General features: G+C 44.1%; 1 protein-coding gene across 8 annotated transcripts in view; it reads left to right on the top strand.

Moving 5' to 3' along the window:
• Nucleotides 1–21,716, top strand: part of FARS2 (phenylalanyl-tRNA synthetase 2, mitochondrial) — a 590,279-nt gene that overhangs the window by 506,188 nt on the left and 62,375 nt on the right. Inside the window, exon 8 of one of the 8 annotated variants that reach the window (XR_008994479.1) lies at nucleotides 15,715–15,952. The exons of the other annotated variants lie outside the window; for them this stretch is intronic. The gene's annotated coding sequence lies outside the window, so the exon portion shown is untranslated. The remainder of the gene's footprint in view (nucleotides 1–15,714; nucleotides 15,953–21,716) is intronic. 8 annotated transcript variants of the gene reach the window in all.

The following is a 21,716-nucleotide window of genomic DNA, read 5'->3' as shown; positions in this document are numbered from 1 at the left end:
GGTCATGATAACATCTTATTAGTTTACTTTTACACATATCATATCCAGTCTGGCATTCATCTTCAGTGTTCTCAGATAAATGATTTTAAGCTTAAACAGCTACAGGGACAAATGTCAAATGTTGTCAGCTGCAACCAGTGAAAGAGAAATGTGGCACTTGAAGAGCAAGATGATCTAAATATTTTCTTTTCTTTTTGGAGAATGCTCACTAGAATTGCCCCTTTACCACTAATCTTGGAGCAGCCTGATGATTTATAGGGGATCTACCAACTGGCTTTTATGTGGGGAGTAAAAGATGAATGACTGCTTCCCCATGTGGGGCTGTTTAGCAGGATATTAATGGGCAAGGTGGCTAATCTGTTCACATTGTTCCTGGGAAGTTTTACAGAGCTTTGGGGAATCATTTATCCTCAGCAGTCGCAAGATAGCCTGTTTTCAAATACACATAGAATTGTTTTCAAATAAACCTACAATAAAAATCTAGGTATCTGTTGCTGTGTAACAGAGTGCCGCAAAACTTTGTGACCTAAAGCCCTGATTGTATCACACTCATGCATCCTTGGGTCTGGTCTGTGATGTTGTGGCCTTGTCTGGGATGACTGAGGCCAGGAGTGGCTTGACAGTGGGTGGAGCGAGGCGTCCTCACTCACCAGTCGGGCAGCAGATGTAGACTAGGACTTGCTAGGATTTGGGCTGAGAACACAGAGCCGCTCCATGTGGCCCGAGCTGCCTTACCACAGTGGCCTCTGAACCTTTAGACCCCTTACATGGTGGCTAATGGCTCCAAGAGCAAGTGTTCCAGAGAGCCTTTGAAAGCTGCCATGTTTCTGTAACCTAGCCTTGGAAATCACATAGCATCACATCTGTTTTCAAAAGAAGACATAGTCTACACCTCTCAAAAGGAGAATTGTTACGGTCACGTTGGAAGAAGAGTGGAGAGGATGGAAGATACCATTGTTGCCGTATTTGAGAAAAGATTTTGCCACCCTCCACGTGGAGGTTTTTATAGGAAATGAATGACTTGGGTTCTCTGGCTAAAAACACATCTGAAAATGTGTTTATAGGAATATGAGTAATCCTGTAGTCTTTCTTGCAGGTGCTAATATCAGTGTATGCTAAGCCTCGTGCCTGAATGGCAGATCTGAGTGCTAAGTTAACAATGGATCACCATTCTGTGTATTTCCTAAATACTTCAAAATTAAAACTCAACCAAGAGAGCTGCTGCCACTCTGAACAGTTACGTCATGGCACCTTAGATCGAAGCTCTTTCTCTTGAGTCATAGTGATGTTAAAGTGATCAGCAGTGATCAGCATGTGTGGGAAAAGTAGATTCCTTCATATACAAACTGCTTAAGATTTGACTCTGTGTTCTGTTAAAGTAAGAAGTTTTTTAGGTAATTGAATTCTTTGAAGAAATTTTTATTTTTCATCTTCTTGATCTATTTAGCCATGAAAAAATAAAACCAGGTAAGAGTCTGAGTGTGAATACACAGCATATACCTTCATTTAGATGTCCGCACATGCTTCTCTTCATATTGTAAAGGAGATGGCCCATGTGTGTAGTGCTTAAGAATTCTCATTTCATGGGATAGGACTAGGTGAAATGCTATGTAAGTTTTACACTTTTCACTTCTTGTTTTAATTCTGTTCTTTGCTCTGGAGCAATTTCTTCTTTTCATTCTCATGAAAGTTAAGGTAGAGACATTATGCTCACCTAAAAGCTGTGTGCCTGTGTAGCCATCATATGTATTTGCCCTGAGCCTCTCCTAAAAAATGATCAAAAAATCTCTTAGATCCCAAGGTGCTCTAAGGACTGTGTTAAGAATGTATGCTGCTTCATGGGGTGTCACACAGAAGCCCTGATGGCAGTGCCACAGGCAAGCCAGGCACTTGGGTCCGTGGGCGGTGTGCTGTGATTCCCAAGCTTTCCTCTGCCTCCAGGTACATGTGGATTCACCGCAGGTCTATTACTCAGTCACTGGAGCTGTTAAGTGATGATGACGTCTAAAATCTAGGGGAAGCAAAGCTACCGTTTATTGAATACTTCCTGTGTGCTTACTGTTCCCCGAGTCATAGCTACATTATTTTATTTTGTCTTCACAATACTCCTTGGAGATAGCTTTTATTATCCTAATTTTATAAATGAGAATGAGTAATTTGTAGAAGATCTCACTGTATGTAAGTAATGGAGCCAGCCTCTCCAAGTGTTTTCAGCTGTTTATAGAGATTAACTTAGAAGCAGTTCTTCCTTTTTTAAGAAAAATAAACCTAATAGGAAACTGAGAAGCCATAAAGGAAAAGAGTGATGAGTTTATCCACATAAAAATTTAAAGCTTCTGCTCAATAGCATGTACCCATTGGATCAAGGCCCTATAACAAAGCAAGGGGGTGGGGAGGAACAATTGCCATGCCATAATAAAAGACCAGTTTTCTTACGGTAGCAAAGCGCTCATATCCATCAGTGAAGGTGAGAAATACAGACTGCAGGTAAACGTGGGAAAGGGTGCTCTGCCTCTCTCAGGACTAAAGAAGTACAAATTAATAATTGCAAGTTCTACTTTTTCAGCTGTTGGATTGGCAAACACATTAAAAGTTGATAATACACAGTGTTGTCAAATGTTTAGGATAGCAGGTACTGTCCATCTTCATTATTTGTGGAAGTGCAAATTGGTACAATTCTTCTGGAAGGTGCTTTTATGATAAACATTAAAATTGAAAATACACATATCATTTGACCCAGAATTTATCCCACCAATATCTTTTTTCTGATATTTTTTCATTTAAGTATAGTTAACATACAATATTGGTTTCAAGTATACAACACAGTGATTCAGCAGTTACATACATTATTAAATGCTCGCCCCAACTAATGTGGTTACTATCTGTCAACATAGAAAGATGTTACAGAACTATTGACTATATCATCTATGCTGTACTTTGATCCCTGTGACTAATTTATATTATGATTGAGATTCTGTGCCTCTTCATTCTCTTCACCTATATCACCCACCTACCCCAACTCATCCCCTATGGTAACCACCAGTCGCTTCTGAGTATCCCACAAATACCTTAATATGGATATTCAAGGTGTGTGCCAGAATGTTCATTGCAGTGTTTCACATAATGCCAAAAAACTGTTCTTCAATACAAGACTCATTAAATAAATTATAGAACATTCATACTGTGCAATACTAGTAGTCGTTCTAAAGAATAATATCCATCAGTAAAAAAACATGTCCAAGATATGTTGAAAGAACCAAGCTGTACAACATTCTCTACATTATTATCCTATTTTCTGCTTTTATTAATATAACATTTTTTGTACATAGGAAATACCTAAAAAGATACAAAGGAAATTCTTATCTCTGTGACAAGGCACTGGAATTGTGGATATTGTCTATTTTGTTCATGCCCCCTTCTGTATAATTAAAAAGTTTTACTATGAACATATATTATTTTTATAATAAAACAATTATTATTTTTTTAATTTAGTATGGAAGACATTAATTTATTAGAGCCTCATTTGCCAGAAGCAGCTATATAAGTGGATCATCTCAATTTTGGCAAATAGCACTTACCCAACCATAGAGAACAGATAGCAGCAACTTAATAAACAATAAAGGCAATAACAAATTTTAGCAGAACCAGCTAGAATCTCTTGGGAATGAGTGCCTCTGGCTAGATGAGTTTTCCAGCCTAGCAGAAATAGGAAAAAAAATATTTTTTAGAGAACTCTTTCTGAGATGTTATCCAATTCCTTGTATTTTAATGCCTTTTTTCCTTTTTAACAAAGTGACATATACATTCACAAAATTTGGAAAATACCAGTAAGTTCAAAGAAAAAAATTAGCTAAGATGGGCCTTATTTTTTTTTAATTAAGATGTCATTGATATACAATCTTACAAAGCTTTCACATGAGCAACATTGTGGTTTCAACATTCACCCATATTATCAAGTCCCCACCCCCACCCCATTGCAGTCACTATCAGTGTAGTAAGATGCTGTAGAGTCACTACTTGTCTTCTCCATGCTGTACTGCCTTGCCCATGACCTACCTATATTGTGAGTGCTAATTATAATATCCTGTAATCTCCTTCTCCCTCCCTCCCCACCCATCCTCTCAAATCCCTTCCCTTTGGTAACTTCTAATCCCTTCTTGAAGTTTGTGAGTCTGCTGCTGTTTTGTTCCTTCAGGTTTGCTTTGTTGTTATACTCCACAAATGAGGGAAGTCATTTGGTACTTGTCTTTCTCCGCCTGGCTTATTTCACTGAGCATAATACCCTCAAGCTCCATCCATGTTGTTGCAAATAGTAGGATTTGTTTTCTTCTTATGGCTGAATAGTATTCCATTGTGTATATGTACTGCCTCTTTATCCATTCATTTACTGATGGGCACTTAGGTTGCTTCCGTATCTTGGCTATTATAAATAGTGCTGCAATAAACATTGGGGTGCATATGTCTTTTTGAATCTGATAACTTGTTTTCTTTGAGTAAATTCTTAGAAGTGGAATTCCTGGGTCAAATGGTATTTCTATTTTCAGTTTTTTGAGGAACCTCCATATTACTTTTCACAATGGTTGAACTAGTTTACATTCCCACCAACTGGGTAGGAGGGTTCCCCTTACTCTGCATCCTCACCAGCATTTGTTGTTCCTTATCTTTTGGATGTTGGCCATCCCAACTAGTGATATCTCATTGTGGTTTTAATTTGCATTTCCCTGATGATTAGTGATGTGGAGCATCTTTTCATATGCAGGTTGGCCATCTGAAATTTCTTCTTTGAAGATATGTCTCTTCAGATCCTCTGCCCATTTTTTAATTGGGTTATTTGTTTTTTGAGTGTTGAGGCATGTGAGCTCTTTATATATTTTGGATGTTAACCCCTTATCAGATAAGTCATTTACGAACATATTCTCCCATACTGTAGGATGCCTTTCTGTTCTGCTGATGATGTCCTTACTGTACAGAAGCTGTTTAGTTTGATGTAGTCACATGGGTTTTATTTTTAATGGGCTATAAATTTAGACACAGATTAGACAATTAGAAGATTATGTCTATGCAAAGAAAGCAGATTAATGGCTGAATTGATGATTGATTAGAATGACTTTTGAAATGGTTTTTAAATTAAGGGGTAAAGGAGACAGACTGATAGATGGAGAATTGGAGGGTGTATGAGGGTCTGGGAAAAGAACTACAAGCATTCTTTGAAAAGTACTTGAATTTCCAGCCACGATAGGTTCACATCGCAGACTGAAGGGAATCCTAAGCCAGTATTGCACACAACTTTGAAGATACAAAGACATCTAACTCCATTTTACAAATGAGAGATTTGGGTCCGTTTTTTTCATTAATTTAATTAAAAAATAATTATCAAGTATCCAGTGCAGTATTTCCTCACTTCCTGATAGCATCTGATACAAGTAGAATATTTTCCTAGGACACTACTCATTATTCACTTGAGAGAGAGATGACTTCCAATAAACAAAGATAAAATTATGAGATATCATGTAATTGTACATTAATGATACCAAAATTTTAAAAAAAATTATGAGATACAACTAAAATCAACGATTCGCCTTTGAAATGGCTTTAGGTCATTATTTCAATACTGTGTTCCCACAGAACCTGTTTTACATTCATTTGCAGACTTCAAATATCTAATTTCAGGGTGAAGTTTAGCTGAGTGACATTAGAGCCCTCTGAGCTGTCTTTGGTTTGGTGTGAAGTGAGAGGTCCAAGAAGAGTATCAAACTAAATCCTCAATTTAAAAACAACAGTTAGATGATACTTTAATTAAAAAAATAACTGTTGTTTTTAAATTAAAGTATCATCTAATATTATTTGAATCTTCTCAGCAATAGATTTGTGTCATGCTCTTTAGTTAAAACTGGCTGTAGAAAACTGGCTTTGAGGGGGTCTGGACTGATGTAGAGAACAGAGGTGAAGGCCAAATAATTATGTTTGATTCTCTGTAGCCATGATATGGAGGAACAAGTGAAGAAAGATAAAACACCATAGCTGAGAACACATTTCCTAAACATCTTATTTACAAGGAGAGCTTCAGGAGCTTAGGAACCCCTTCTGAGCTGTGGGGCCTTGTGAGATCTCCCCAGTAGTCCTGTGGGTTACGAGAGTCATTAGAACCAGGGTTTCTAAGAAACATCCCCATCCTAAATGGGACCTGGGAAGTTCATTAGCAGGCTTACCAGGCCACCAGGAGCCTCCTGTCACCTCTGCCGGGTCCCTCGGGCTGGGCCATGGGAGTGAAGGCACTTGGTCAGTGTATCAGTCCGTAGGGAGTGGCCAGGCCAGTGTTGCAGCGACAGCCTGAAAACCTCTGCCACTTAGCCCGGTAAAAGTGTAGTGGTCACTCCATCTGCCTGTCCACGGGCTCGTCCAGATCATTCTTACACTGGGACTGGGCTCTCACTCTCAGTTGTTACCAGAAGCCAGGTTGCAGGGAGGGAAGGGTGAGCGGTGGTCAGTGCAGGCTTGGCCCACTCTACCTGCCCAGAGCCAGTTGTGGGCCCTCCCAACTGCCTGGGGGCAGACACGGTAACCCCCACACCTGCCTGGAAGGAGAGGAGAAGTGATGGGGAGTCAAGAAGTCCTGTCCATAAGGAGAGGTCAGAGGCACCGGCATTCACACCCACGTGGTGCTATCCAGTTTCTCTGACTGCGGGGAGGAATCGTATCCCAGAGTAGACTGTAGTAGCACAGCGTCCTTCAGATTCTAGTGGGGCTTTTACAAGGCCCTACAACAGAAAAAATTGGGTGGCTGCTGCTTCCGCCACCAGGACTCCTCAGCCTTCTCTAGCCCGTCCCTTCGTCTCATTGAATACCTGCCCTGCTGGTCTCCTGTCTCAGTCCCTCCCTTTAAATCTGCTGATGCTAACGGGACACTTGAAGCTCAGCTTTGATTACATCACCCTCTCACACAGAAATGTTTGGTGGTTTCCCATTGTCTGCGGCTTTGCTATTTAAATATTCCATGAGCCAGCAGCAGTGTCACCACGGTCCTGTTAGATGCAACCTCTCAGGCCCCACCTCAGACCTACTGAATCAGAATCAGCATCTTAACACAAAACCCAGGGGAGTTGTGTGCATAGTAAAATTTGAACAGCATGCATCCATAGCACTGGCTCTCAAATTTGTCAGCATCTTCAAATTAGCTGGGGTGCCTTAAAACATTGCCCATACCCAGTTTCCAGGTCTGGATTGAAACTGTGCACCCAGACTCTTAAAAGCTCCCAGGTGATTTTGTCTTGCAGCAGAGTTTGAGAACCATCATGTACGGGAACCCAAGTGCCATTCCTAGCCACCCTCAACGCTTTCCCAGTGCCATTTCCGCAACAGCTGACTGACCTCCAGTCCCAAATGCACTCCACACTTACAGAAAGTACAGTTTTAATCTTTTACCAGAAATCACCAGGCAGTGTATGTGTCTCCTCTAATGACTGGGGAGGGCTTAGGGCCACCACATCTAAATTTTGCTTTAAAAATGCCATGACTACAAGTCATGGAGATCCAAATACATTCATTTACTAAATGGTACATTTAAAATATTTTCCTGATTAATAGAATTTAAAACTTGATTCCCCAGATGACAGAGTAAGGACACCTCACTATGTTACCATGTCTTCTTTTTTGTTTTTTTTTCTGTATTAAACATCAAAAATATGGTAGGCAGTGAGAAGAATGTGTTTGATTTTGTTTACATAACTTTGAGGGTTATAAATGGAGGGGCCTTTACAAAATTATGTGTGTAGCAATAGCCGTAATAATCTGCTTTTAATATTTTCATTGCTTGAACTCACTTAACTTGTGATCAGTGACACATATTTGAGAGACACCTGGCTTTGGAGATAATATCAAGTAAAGATCTCGACCTCTTTGATACCTTTCCTAATGAATTGAGGATGTCAGACACACGGACATTTACAAGGGTTCTGGCTGCTCAGAGCAGGTCCTGTAACATCCGGCCTTTGTGGGGAGCATGTCCCTGTCCCCACAGCACCTGTCCTAGAACATTGCTTATGAGCATATTGTTTTCTTTCCCAAATGGCCTTGGAAGAGGATAAATAATTTCCTTTATGCTTTTATTTGAGCAAGGTGTTAATTTTCAACAAGACTTGTACAAACAAAGCAAGCAGCAGTTGCTTTTTTCATGTAAACATTAAATAAGACTCAGGGTGTGAAAAGCCTAGCGTGGAGCTCAGAGGATCCATGGGATTTGTTGGGCAGACAAATGGACTGCCGGTGTGTGATGAGTTTGCAATCTCTGCGGGCCCCGGCATTCAGAGACGCCAGGTACTCTAATTCATCAGGATTACCTGGGCTCTGCAGCCCTTGGAGAGTTAGAGCCCAGCATGTGCCTCTCTCTGGAAAGGCCATTGGTCAAAAAGAGGAAACCCGGTGTTAGTGGTATCTGCCTTTGCTGCCATAAGTCACCTGTCTCCTGGCTGCTGTGGCACATTGGCCTCAGATCTGTGCTCTTTGCATGCCCGGGCTCTGCACAGCCTGGAGGCACAGAGCACATGTCAACTGGGGAAGCATGCCGAGAAGGTTCATGTTATCTCAGTGTGAATACGAAGCATGACTGAACGCGGAAGCGTGCACTCCGGCCTTCATATTAGGCTCTTACTGCAGCCAGGGGCATCGCAGATGGCAGCACCTTCAGGCAGGTGCAGAATAGAGGGCGCTAATGACACTTCAGAAACTAGAAAAACAGGTTCTCTCACCAACAGTTATTTTTAAGTGCTGGAAACAAGAACTAATGATCACAGTGCTGGCAGTGCTTTTGTTTTTCATTTTCTTTGGCTTCATTCCTAAAAGAACAATAGAAATGAAGAAATAATCATTAAGTGAAATAAATTAAAAGCAGGAAGCAGTCAACTTTATGTCAGCCTTAAGATAATATTAGTAAATAAAAAGGCTAATTCAAATTCTCAGTGTGTTCTAATAAGAACTTTTTATTAGGAAGTTATTTTATGCTTAATGGTTACTCATGACATGTGATTGAGCACAGTTCTTTTCATTACTCGTTTTTATTAACACATACAGTAAATATTAAAGTAGGTCTTGGGAGCAGTAATGTAGGTAGAAAATAGATGGGCTGTTTGTCTATTTTACACATGTCATATATACACATATACAGCAATACGTGTATATACGAGTTCTTACCCACTTTCAAATTCTTATTGCCTACTTTCTTAACCTAGTCCAGCCTTTTTTTGAATTCTATTTTGTTGTTCTATTGTTCTTAACATCCCCCCAAATTAGGTGTTTGGTATAACTTATAAAATGTATCCAAAAATCTGGGACTTTTGAAAGCCATTGGTGTACATATCCTTTTAAATATTTCATTAAGAGTAAGCAAATGAATAGCAAGAAAAAAATTAACATTTTTTCTCCCTGTTGGAAATTGTGTTTATATTTTTTAATTGGGATACCAGAAGGTGAAATATTTGGGAGTGTTCTTTTAGTAAAGGATACATTCAATCAGATTTCTAGTAGCATTTTTCTTTAATAGTGAAAAAAAGAAACTTTTGGAGGGGCAATGCCTGTAGAGGTAATAACATCTATTTTGATCAGCCTCAATTAATTTAAATGTTCCATGAAATGTATGTTCTGATTAGTTCAATATTTTTAATAATCAGAATACAGAAAACCCTTTTAGTTGCTATTCCTATTGTTTATTTTAGTATAGTTATATGTATATCTCTGCCTTGATAAGTAGAGTAGATAAAATTTAGCTTTAATCTCTCTTTGATAATTGAAATGTTTTTGTAAGAGACTGTGATCACAAATATTCTTAGAACTTGGTGGAAAGGCAAGTCACTAATTTAATGAGTTTGTGTAGGCCAATTCTTACTGTAACTTTAGAAAGTGTAGGAGTTCTGGGCTGAAGTTGGACGATCTCTAAGCCATATTTAGGAAGTTTTTGTTTTATTTGTTTAAAAACAAATACTCGGTCTACCATGTTCTAAAAGTGAAATAGGAAAGCAAAATAAAGCTTGTCCAAGGATATTGGCTACTTGGATTTTAATTAATTAAGATTTTTGACAAATGTGTATTGGTTTTCCCTTCCCTTCATTGCACTGCCATGGCCCCAGACACTGGGGGCTGAGATGATGAGGGTGGGAGGCCCAGGCTGGATGGCTCCATGGAGCGTCCTGGCAGTTCAGGAAGGCCCAGCCAGGCTTCTCTCTGCTGTGCCCTCTGGAATGTCACTGTCCTCAGAGTCACTCCTTGGGAACATCAGCAAATTCCACAGAGGGACTTTGGAAGAACTTTCACATGTACGAGTTTGGTTTTATAGATATTGGCTTTTCAATATTTTTGAGCTCCTTCTGCTTCAAAGTGAAATGAAGTCTTCTCAAACTTAAAAGCTCTACAGGCAAAGTTTAAAAACAGAAGAAAGAAAAAGAAAGAAAGAAGGAAATGTAAGGAAGGAAATTACACAGGAATAAATTATTTTCCCTTAAATTCTTATTGAATAAAAATTCAGACAATCATTAAAAACAAATGTAACTGTCATAGCTTATGGATTAAATGTTACAGTTCCAAAGAATGATGAGCCTCTGGTAGCCCTTGAGATGGAAGATTTTCAGATGCTGAAGGCATAAATTCACTATATAATCAAACAACATCAGTTCAGTTCAACACATTTTTGTTGTATGCTTACTATCTGCAGGTGCTGAAAGGTCTCCATCCTCATGTTGCTTAAGATCAAGTACTTTTTTTTTGCAAAATTAGTTTTGTGGCCTCCGGTGGGTCTATTGGCAATTGACAGTTTTAGAGGAAATGCAAAATATAAGATCAATTGAGACTTTTGCAGATATCCCATTTATTCTTAACAATAATTTTTAGAGCAGGTATACATTTCATCCCATGACTCTGGATGTGAGAATGGCCCCTTCCTTTATTTGTCCAAGTTTTATTTAATCTGTATCATACCCCACGGCACTCCTGCTTCCCTCCACTGCACCAGGTTGGCTGAAGGCCTTGAGAATTTGGGGAAGAGCAATCTCAAGCCACAACCCTGGTCATGCCGTGCTGTACTCCTCATCCAGGCCTGGAGTCCCTTGAAGGCAGTCGGGTCCACTGCTTCTATGCAAAGCCAGGCACAAGAACTCTAGAAGCTTCAGCTTTTGATGGTCCTTCCACCCTCTACCCCCAAGCTCTCCCAGAGAGGTCCTGCCACCCCCAGGAGATGCTACGCAGGCACAGGCCACTGGCTTCCCCTTCCCTCAGGATCCTCCAGACCCTCTGTGCCTTCTCAGTGTGTGCCTCCTAATCTGCCTCAGATCCAGCTCTCCCCCCACCCACTCACTTCGCTGGCCAATCACATGTCCCCTCCCTTTGGTGGGCTAGAAATAGTGCTGGGTTCTTTCTGTGATTGGTGGGGATGATCAGAGTTTTTAAAAAATGTTAACACTTGTCAGATTTTTTTCTTAATAAGTCACAGTAATAGGAGGTATTAAATATTTAACATATGCTACAAAGACTGTCTCGGTTAATTCTCAGCTAACAGTCAGTTAAAAGTGTGTAATTATCTGCAAATGTATTTTTGTCTCATTTACATGTTAATATTTACATATGCTAAATTTGCTTTTTTCATTAGTGGTTGGATCAGTGGTTCAAAATGACTCATTGAAGTCCAGAACAAGGGAAAATACTATGCAAATCCTAGAACTCAAATCAATGCAAATAGTAATAGTCAACAGGTTTCTAATGTCATTGTGGATTGTCAGTATCCTTCTGTGTAAACGGAGATAATAGTAGAATTTACCTCAGAGTTGTTTTGAGGAATAAACAAGTTCATATATGTAGAATGTTGATGTACATACTGTGTGGTATCTGTATATCAATAATATAATTATTATTATTATTACTAATACTATTATTAACATAAAGAACAGCAATCTTTATAAGCTTACTGAGTTTTTTCTAGAATAAACCAAAATAATAGTGTTTTTGATACAGAAGTAATAAAGTTTGTCATTAAAAGTAGAGAAGTGACCAGAACTGTAGCAGTATCACTCCTATTGCAAAAGTTTATACAAATTACAGTCAAATAACCATAAAGTAAACAGCAAGTATTTCAAAAACATGAGGTTTTCAAAACATGAAATTGTATGTTTTTAAGTCCACACTGTTAAATGTTAGGAAATCCGTATGTTTCAACTAGACATTATGCTCAGAGCAAAAGCAGAGTGAGCTACTGACAATTCCTCTGCTAAGTTGCAGCGCAGGAGGCCTCGTGATCTGGGTGTGTCCACTGTGAAGAGCAACTCCACTCTCCAGTGTGTTAGCAGACGTTCTGCTTCTGCTGAAGCCACAGGGTTCACCGCTCCACAGGCTGGGCGGGCGGATGAAGTACTGGGTAGCCTTCTGTGGTACTGTGTTCTCAAACCCAAGCTTCTGTAGGTTCGGTAGCGATTACTCCTGGGCGTGCTGCAGATTGGACAGAGTGTGTTCAGATCCTTACTGATAGCACCACTGCCTGATCAGAGGGAAGGGCGGCTTCTGTAAGAAGAAAGAGGCTGTACCCTGGCAGTCCCTAGAGGAGGGCCGACCAGACGCTCCCCAGCAGCGCAGAGAGACCGGGCTCCACGCCGCCCTGTCCTATACCAAGGCTCTTGCTGTAGAAGAGAAGTGTGCTTGCAAGCTTTTTTTTTTTTCACTTACATTAATTTTTTATTGAGACATAATTTATATTCAATAAAATGCACCGATCTCCATTGGACATACCACGTAACCACCACCCAGCATAAGATACAGAGCACTTCCATTACCCCAGAAAGCTCCCCCAGCCCTTTCTTGCCACCCACTCCTTACCTACCTCAGCGGCGGCCACTCTCTCACTTCTACACAGATGAGTTTTGCTTGTTCTTGGGCTTCACATAAGTGGAATTTTATTTATTAGCCGCCATGAGTTTTGAAGGGAGGCAAGAAGTAGACTTACTTCCACAGTGCCCATGCTGGCAGCGCTTCTCTGCGATTTCAAGGACTGACTGGCTCAACAAATCATGCGGAGACACTCAGCATTTTGAATGGCTGAAACTGTCACTGAAATATGACACTTTTCAACTCGGAGGGTGGGATGACAAAATTTCATTAAAAAAAAAATGAACTGCAGTGCAAATGGCTTGATTTCTGTAAATTTGCATCTTCCCTGTGTTTCTCTTCCCTGTGAGAAGGGACTCAAAAAGCACAAAGTTCGGAGTCCCTAACTAAGTCCAAAGGCTACGATAAAGGTGAAGAAAGACCCTGTGGAAACAAAGCCAGTCACAGACTAGATCTGGAATCTACAGCTTCTTCCTCCCCCCAGGTCAGGCCTTTGCCCTCCTAGCTCCTGAGTGTGTGCTGCCCATGCACTGACCGTCTGACCGCTTCTGGAGGTGCTCACCAGTGAGGAACCTTGCCGTGAAGCGCACGCTGGTCTCCACACACATCACTGCCTAACAAAGCCACCAAATGATGGTAACTGCTTTTAGGCTTTTTATCCTAATAGAAATAGTACTACCAACAGTGGGGATAATAGTTGCAGTTAACATTTCTGAGACTCACTGTGTGACAGATACCGTCTGGGAGCTTCACCCCGTAACACTCTGTGGATCAGACTGCTGTCCCACGTCCACTGAGGGAAGCGGGGATTGGAGAGCTTATTGACCTGCCCCAGTGTGAGCACAGCAGGCAGAAAGGGGAGCCGTGGTCTCAGCTCACCATCCCTGAACCGTGCCGGTCCTTTGCTGAAACGGTTCTTGCTGTAGCAGCCAAAAATGGTCTCATTTTTGTTACCCAGTGTTTCTTCGACTTTTAAAAAATCACCAAATAATATCAGTCCATATGTGTGATAAATGTCCTTAAAGTGGTCCTTGGATGCCAAGAAATACTGATCTCTTCTAAGAAGTCAAGAATTGATTTAGCCTGGCAAGTAGTAAGAGTGGGAGGTGTTTCCCTCCGGTTAAAATTGGAGTGCCAAGGACCTCTTTCTTGCCACGCTGGGGAACATCTTTCTCCCTCTTCTTGCCAGCCCCCCTCCATCTTTATATCATCACATTGCACACAAGCCAGAGCAATCGCGTGGGATGCAGGCGTGGACTCATCTTTTTGGGAACTGCCTTCCTAAGCTCCTCTCCTCCCTCGCTGGGTGTGCTGGCCAGGCCTCCAGGCCCTGCTGGCTCCCTGCCTCTCTGGTGTCTGATTTCCCTAACCCCACATCCCCCAAATGTGAGGGTACCCTGCCTCCCACTCACCCACTGGGCCAGCTGCTGCCCTGTTCTCATGGCTCCTGGATCACTCTCTGGTGCAGCTGACTTTGCTCTGAACCTCAGGCCCATGTTGCCAGTTGCCTGCTGGGTACACAGGCCTGGACAGTCTGCCTGCACCGTGGATCAGATATGGATAAAATGGGACTCATTTGTCCTTCTGACTTCTTATCTAAGTGACTTTAGCCCTCTCTGGGTCACCTGGGCCTGGGACCTCTGTATCACCGTCCCCCTCCCTATGCCTGCCTCCCATCCCTCCTGCTCGCTTGCATCCCTGTCTTCTGCCTGGATTGTCAGCCAGGGGCAAGTTCTTCCTACACTGTGTTTCAGCTCCTCCTCCCTTCATCTCCAGCTAGTGTCCTTTTGCCTTTTCCTCACAGTAACTCATCCTGAATGTTGTTGACCAGCTCATCTTCCTAGAGGGCAGCCCTAGGGGCCTCCCTGCTATAACAGAATACCTCTTATTGGGGCTGACACAGCAAACACTTTTCTCTCACTGTTCTAGAGTCTGGGGGGCCAGGATCAGGAAGTAGTGGGGCTGGTTCTGCTGAGGGCCCTGTTCCTGCTCCCTCACTCGGCAGAGAGAGCGAGTGAGCTCTGGTCTCTCTACCTGCCTGTAGGGCACTAATCCCGTCATGGGGGCTGTACCCTCCTGACCACATGTGGCCCTAACCGCCTCAAGCCCCCCAACCCCAGATACCATCTCATGGGAGTCAGGGTGTCCTCATCCACCACATTCTCAGTGTTGTTTCCTCATGTTTTCCTGCTTAGGCAGTGTCTGCTCAATCCAGTAGGAGTGCTCCCATTTCTTAAACACCCTCCACACACCTCACCCCTGAGGCTTCGCTCATGCTTGTTGCTCTACCCCTCCCCGTCTGTGCCCCTTGGACTTTGCCCGTCTTTCCCCTCCAGTCTCCATCGCCTCTACTTATTCCCAGTCTCGTGCTCAGGCCGTCCTCTGAGCCTCACGCACACGGTGCAGCCTATTCTCTGTCGATGGTCATTGTCATAGGCTCCCCTGCTCAGCAGTGACGCCTTTGTCTACCTGTCTCCAGTAGACAGCAAGCTCTCTGAGGGCAGGGGCTGTGTCTGGCTCACCATCGTGTCCCTCACACACAGTAGGCTGGCAGCCAACAGTTCCTGAGTTAAACTTGGCCAGCGCTGCCCCGGGACTTCAGATTCCTCCCAATCCCAGGTGGCACAGACTGCTTAGAGCCAGGCAGGGCCCTGGGCATGGCTGGCAGCCTGCACTACCCACCTGCCTGAGTCCTAGGAGTAGCCAGAGGTTCTTTTAAACCCAAGGCTACGTCGACTGACAGGCTCCCAAGAAGGAAGACTGTTGAGTGGTCTACCCTTTAACTTATTTATGGCAGAGAAATGCATCCAGCATATGCCTCCTACTACTCCTCTATTAATTCTGTTACTGTTTCTTCAGCTTGAGATTTGCCAAATGTTGCTGCATGGAATGATCCGAATACAGTTCACAAAGCTGTTGTGCGAGTTGGAGGCAGCGTCCAGGCTCTCCATCCGTTACGAAGCCGCAGTGTTTCCATCTCACAGTCAGCAATGCTGTCATACAACTGTACAAACACAGCCTAGCTTTCTCCAGAGGGCCTTGACAAACCAAAACCTTCCTTTTTTGTTTTAACAAAGATACCATCAGCCCAAAACCTGTAAGTGTACCCTTGTTCTTACTCACTTTTATTCTTTTGTATGTCCTTTCGCAGCTTTCTTTTATTAGGGACCTGCTTCATATCACCACTTGATTGCTGTGTGTACTGAAAGAAACACATGTGCCGTGCAGTCTCCCATGGCCCTCGTCTGCAGATAGCAGCTTGGGCCAACCCTGAGCAGTGCCAGCAACGCAGGTTTCAATCATAGGAGCAGCTTCACATTAGCATTTGGGGAGCAGCCATTATTCTAGTCATACTTGGATTAGAAAAGGCAAGTTCAGTATTTGAGAATGAAGTGAATTCAGAAGTGAGCTTTGAAGTGGCGCCAGGACCTCTCATGACATATTAAGTATCAGAAAACCTTGATGCTAGTTCATGTTTCCCCATATTATGACCTTAGAAGAAGCATAGGCATTTACCGCTGGATTGGGGGTAATTTGGATAATTTCCTGCAGTCCAGGCCCACAGGCTTGCTCAGAGTCACCCAGAACACCTTGGAGGACATCCAAGATGAGAATCTAGGTCTCTTTAGGTCTCGTCCGGGACTTGGCCCAGCATCAGACGCCTGCTCGTTTTACCTTTGCAAACACTTGTGTCTTCCTTAGGAATAGGAAAGGTCTGGCTTCCCGAGGCAGGGAAGGGCATGTAAGTAAATCTATTGTGAAAATCCCGAAGCACTACACAATCAGTGCAGAGCAGCTGATTTTCCTTCCTTCCTTCCTCCCTTCCTTCCACATGTCCATCCCCCCAGCGCACACCTCATGGGGCCCCCGCCCCATCCCAGGCACTTTGTTTGGCCAGGGGCACCTTACATTCCTGCAAACATTTAGCAGGTACTTGGGGTGCAGCAGTTACCTGCTCTAATTAGGGGAGCACTCAGCACTGTACGAGCACAGGGAAGAGGGCATTGTTTATTATCTCCTTGCTGTCAGGGTGTCCAGGAGCACCTCCCAGGGGTGGCAGCACTGACTGGAACTGAACCTTAAATAATGAACAGGTGGGGCAGGTGGGGACGATGTTGTGGGCAGAATGAAAACCTGCAGGCCTGGAAGTTCCCTGTGTGTTTGTAGATCAGTGAGCAGTCTGGTGTGGTGGCAAAATGCCCGAGCAGAAGGGTTTGTACGTTGTCCCTTAAGTAAGCAGCAGTCACTGTAGAATATGACATCATAGCTGAGTGAGAGACTTCTGTCCCTTAGATCCACCCAGGATATGTGGGATTTCCTTGTAGTTGGATCCTAAATCTTTATTTGGATTTATGTGTTTGTTTATTGCCTAATTCCACTCTCCATCAGTATGTGGGATCATGGGGCTCTGTCACTGGCCAGCTGTGGTCATTTATCAGTAGGTCCCTGCATGACAGCCTGCTTCAGTGTGCCCTGCGATCTCCTAGGGTGTGGGAATTCACAGTATGACTCCAAGCAGTTACCCTGAAGGGAATGGGGTGGAAAGTGGGGGTGGGGGGGTGAAGTACTTCAGTTTAATTTAACAGACCATGGCGTGAAATGCATGGTCTGAATGCAAAACTTCTGGACAAACAGCTGCGGGCGCAGAACTCTGGACGCTGCTCCTTAGCAGCTCTTCCGCCCCAGTAGCAGCTGCCCCCGCTCTGGTTGAAGGGGGGCGGAGCATGTGTCAACATTAACTGGCTCGGAGCTGTCTTCATGGCTCTGGTTGCAAATTGCAGGCCGACCTGCCATTTGGGAGATGATGATGGACACATTGAGCTGTTGGAAGCAAGCTCCCTTTGTCGTCTTTCTGATTTATGGTGACTGAGGCACTTAAGTCTGGAAAGGGTTTTTTCCTTTGATGTAAGGTCCTGATATTAAAAATTTGTTTGAAAATCATTAAAGCCTTCATCACCGTCCTGGAAGTATGGTTAGCAAGACCTGAAGACAGTGAAGTTGAGAGATCCAGAAGGAAATTATGGTTCCCTATTTATGTTCCATAAGGGTGCTTGTGTATGCACCACTCCCTCTGATAGAGTTGAGATGTAGGGAAGGCTTTGAGTAGAGCCCAGGGGGCATTTTTAGCCATGATTTGCCACTTTCTGCCCTTGTTAGCTGAGTGAGTTTTCAAGCTATTGGTGATTATTCATATCAACCATCACTTCTCAGCTTATGAAACCAATCATTCTCCTGCAGGCTCTTAACGCTGCTTTGATGTGCACACGTCACTGCCGTAAGCTGTGTTCATTGAAAATCCTCGGCCTCTGCCGGCCTACCCAGACCCTTGATCCTGAGAATTCCTGGGTCCCCCAGCAGCTTTCTGATCATCCGGTAGCAGATACAGGAAGGCACTTTGGCTTCCAGAGCCTTGCAGTTTCATCCTATTTATATTATCTCCAGCAGCCTCAGATGTGACGTAGATAGACTGGCCCTGCTCCCTTATCTTAGCCATGCGATTCTGTGTGCTTGAAGCTGGGCCCTTCACTTGTCCAGGAGAGGATCCACTCCTGATGCTGACAAGACTGTGTAGTACCCGGGAAAGGTGATCGCACCCCTAAAGGGACTCTTCATATGGTGAACTTCAGAACTTCTGCTCAGATAGAGTAACAAGGACTGAACTTACCTTCTCACCTTAGACAACTAAAAGTCTGGACAGAATCCATGAAATGGTGGTTTTCTGACTTTGGCCGTACAGCAGCGTAGGATGGTACTCCCGGAGGGGCAACAGCCATGGCGAGCCCTGCAGCTCTCCCAGCTCTCTGCCGGGGAGGGTCCCCAGCCTCGGCACAGGGAACGGGACCTGGACAGAGCCCAGCCGTCTCTGAGTTGAGGAGATAGTGTTCGGGATCCGAGAGGCCGAGGCTGCCGGAGGTCGCAGGGCGGACTGGGGAAGGTGCAGCTGCCTCGAGAGTGAGTTCTGCAGGTTTGCCGAGGGCTGCCCTCTGGTCCTCAGCCGGGGCCGGTCAGCACGTTGTGGGAGGTAACTACCAGCCGCCGAGGAAAGGGCCCCCAGAAAGGAACGGACAGAACGGTCTCTGAGGTCATGCAGGCAGGAATAGTTGGTGTCCCACCAGCCAAAGCGGGGGAACCTGGGCATATCAGTCAGGAGGGTAATGCCTCGGTGGTGGGGAAGCAACAGCCCTAAACCGAAGGCTGCAGTGGTCCCGGCCGACAAAGCTTATTAAAGCAAACCTACAGGGCTTTGGAGAAATGACTGATTCTATTTCTTTGGAGAAATGGCTGGGGCAGGAAACAGGTAAGATGAACCTATAGCACCTTGTAGTGCCAAAGTAGAGGGAAGTGCACAAAAAAGCCACAATATTTGGGGGTGGGGAAGTTGGAGGGGGTAGCAAGGGGCCGCAGGAAGCAACGGAAAGAGCTCCCAGTGGCCAAAGCTAGAACAGTTTGAGAAAAAATAAAAGGTAGTATTGGGATATAACCTAAAGTATAAAATAAATGTCCATGAGTCTGTATTATATAACTAAATGATTGGATAAAAATACATGAACACATAAGTAAATGGAGGAGAATAGAGAAATCTCCCTTGGAGCACAATTCCATATAATATATGCAGGCACTTCACCTTCAGGGAGGTGTGGCAGAGCTGCTCACCCTTTAGGAGTATAACGTGCATAGCGCCTTCCTCCCAGAGATGACAGTGTGGGGGCAGGCAGGGCCACTTGAGACCCGAGAAGGCTGACAGACACTGCCCCAGCCAGGGGACCCAGGTCAGCACCGCAGGGCTGAGCCATGTTGACAGCACGTATGTGATGCGGTGAGAGTGGCCCTGTACCTCTGTGGCCCTCCTATCAAAAGCCATAGTCCCAGGGTAATCATGAGGGGAAAAGAAACAGGCAAATCCCAGTTGAAGAACATTATGCAAAATACTTGACCAGTATTATTCTAAACAGGCAAAGTCATCAAATTCAAGGGAAGGCTGAGAAGCGGTCACAGCCAAGGGGAGCCTAAGGAGAGATGGCAGCTGAATGTCATGTGGTGCCCCAGATGGGATGCTGGCACAGAAAAGGGGCTGATGTAGCCACGAAGGAACTCGGAACAAAGTGTGGACTTTGGTTAATGATGGTGTGTCATATCGGTTCATTAGTTGTGGCACATGTACCAGATTAATGGAAGACAGTAGGGGTGTGGGGGTTATACGGGAACTCTACTATCTTTGCAATTTTTTCTGTATATCTAAAACTCTTCTAGAATAAAACATTGATGAAAACAGAATTACATAAACTTAAACTAAATGATATTTGACATAGAGGTAATAGAAAAATTCAAAAAATTTCAAAAGTATTCATTTCACAAGGTTGTCTCCAGTCTTAACGAGGCACCAAAATAAAATGTCAGCACACGCAAGTAGCTGTCTCTTCTCCTCCTTCCTGTACTTACCATGACAGCCATTCCTGACACGCAAGAGCTCCACCAAACTCAAACCTATAATAACTGAAGGATTAAAAACCTGGAACTACTTAATTACAAAAGTAAGTCAGGTCCACCAGTGCTGTAAGATTGAGGTATCCCTTGAGATGAGCATTCAGTCTCCCAGGGACCCTTCTGGTCTGCAGCTCCCCCCCAGGCCCCTGTGACATCATGGGGGTGGCAGCAGGGCTGGATGCCTGGCTGCTGAGGGGCGCTTCAGGAACTGGGGGGGCCCCCACACCCCCAGACCCCGGCTTCTGCTGCCCTTCTGGGGACCACTCTTGCCCCTGCTGAGCACCTGCTTTTCACTTTCCATCTCCTCAGCTTGGAAATAAAGATACTCCCTATTTCTCACATGAGAAACATGAGAAACCTGAGGCACAGAGTCGAACTAACCGAGTCACACAACGAGAAGGTGGCAGAGCCACAGTTCAGTGGTGTGTGCCTGTAGAGCCCATAGTCTTTCAGCTGCAACGCCTCTCTCCCCGCCAGCTCCCTCCCTTACTTTGCAACCCTGTGCCAGTTGGAGAGGCTGGAGAGAGCTCCTGCACTCCTGCCCAGGCACTGCTCTGCGGCTGCTGTGGTCAGACAGGCCCTGTCAGGCACACACTAAGGTCGCCATTACCACGCGTGCCTAGTGCCGAAGCTCCTGCTGTCAACACACATCGTGTACCTCCTCCTGTGCCTCTCCCTAAAACGGACATGCACATGTGTACCTCAGGAACAGACCTGCTCACCTACCAGTGGAACTGGAAAACTCGACAGTTGGGAAGATAAATAACCACATTTACTTTTCATAGCACATGACAACCTCACACTCATTAAGTGCACACACCCTCACAGTCAGTGCCTCCGATTGCCCCGCCAATCGTGGGTCTGTCCACAGGGAAGGCCTTGCGTGTGAATGTTTCCCAAGGTGGAGGGAATGCTGAGTAGCACAGTTCTAAGATGGGGCTTTCACAGGAGCTGTAGGACATCACGACAGATACAGGAGGGGCACTGTGACCCCGTGGCTCCAGGGAGGATGTGCTCAGGCGCGGCCCAGCACGTGCCCACTGAGCAAGCAGCAGTCCAGGAGAGCTGAGCCAAAGAGCATATTGCTGTCTAGTTCTACCAAGCCATGAAGTTTAGTCCATACATTTAAATTTCTCCTTGGCTGATTGCCTTATGCAGTTGATATGTACAGTACAACAAAAAAATAAAAATAAAAAAGTCATTTGGGAGCAAACTCAAATGGGAGAAAATACTATACAATCCTATGTGGAAAGCGCAGGTGAGCATAGAAATCCCATTGTGTGTGTGCATGTCTGTCTGAGCTGTGCTTTCAGAGTGCCATTTATAAAATATTTATCATAGTTTTACTGATTTGGGGTTAATGCAGTGCCTTTGTT

The sequence above is a fragment of the Manis pentadactyla genome, chromosome 16, assembly GCF_030020395.1.
Source record: "Manis pentadactyla isolate mManPen7 chromosome 16, mManPen7.hap1, whole genome shotgun sequence".
Classification (NCBI taxonomy): domain Eukaryota; kingdom Metazoa; phylum Chordata; class Mammalia; order Pholidota; family Manidae; genus Manis; species Manis pentadactyla.
Note: the sequence above shows the minus strand (reverse complement) of the source record. Positions and strands in the feature narration are given on the sequence as shown.